Below are 1142 nucleotides of genomic sequence, written 5' to 3' on the forward strand. Positions count from 1 at the left end.
ACTGTATTACACTGAAACATCAGTTATGCCTGACTCTCTTTCCACAATATTTACAGAAAGAGAGGATGGATGTATGTAAACTACTGTATGGGACAGCCTTATTATTTGTGTACCCTGGTTCATAATAAACATAGTATTTGATTCTATGTTGATTCTATGTTATGTGAGTGACATGAAGCAGTTTTATTGGATGAAACAAGCACTAACTATAGGACCTAATGTGTTTTTAGCCAGTTTCACAGCCACCGTAGTTTCTCCTGCACGCTTAGAAGATAAGTGCTTTTCAGTTAGTTGCTATGTTCTACCTCACCGCTGAGCCATGAATTCCTCACACTGGACCTATAATGTGAAAATGTTACATATTATATCTTTAACCTGTGAATCTCTCACAGCTGGAATTCTTGTTGAGACTTTTTCTCATTTTATACAATGACTGACTGACAGACTGACTGAAATACCTACAATCATGCGTACAGTTTGTAAAGCTCAGACTAACGTTTGTTATGTTTCAAATTTTAAAATTAAAAAAGAAATGTATGGACATTTTGTGAAGAATTAAATGCTTCTTGCTCACCTTAAGTGGGGATACAAGGAACAAGCTAGCTTTAGTACCAGGCTTATTAACAGTATATGTCAAAAGCATTTATAAATATTCCCAGCAAAGAATTTCAGTATTTTGCACTAATTAAAGTGAAATAAATTAAAGATTTCATCACCAAAATTCTACTAATATAATTTTCTGAACAGTCAGAGTGAATTATTGACAAGTAATTATGTCACCTTTTTCTGGTTTCACTGATGTCAGGAAAGTAGAGACAGAACTATCAGTGTCACTTGATGTAGAAACAATCCGACCTGCTGAATAAACTAAAGTATGTTTCAAAACAATCAATAAAAACATTCACATTTTATGATTAACGCTTATATCAATATGATATGTCTTAATATCAGTAATTAATTAATTAATACATAAGTGATATGCAGGGATTTTGTGGATTACGTAGACGTCGTACCTGTGGTCATAGTGACTGTTGTCATCTGGATCATCCCTGATTCTCTTTCCACAATATCTACAATAAAAGAAGATAGATTTGGACCTGTCAATTTCATGTTTGTACAATAAATATTTATGTATTTAACTA

Source organism: Morone saxatilis, unplaced genomic scaffold (assembly GCF_004916995.1).
Source record: "Morone saxatilis isolate NCDOM2014 unplaced genomic scaffold, NCSU_SB_2.0 Contig18, whole genome shotgun sequence".
Taxonomy (NCBI): Eukaryota; Metazoa; Chordata; class Actinopteri; family Moronidae; genus Morone; species Morone saxatilis.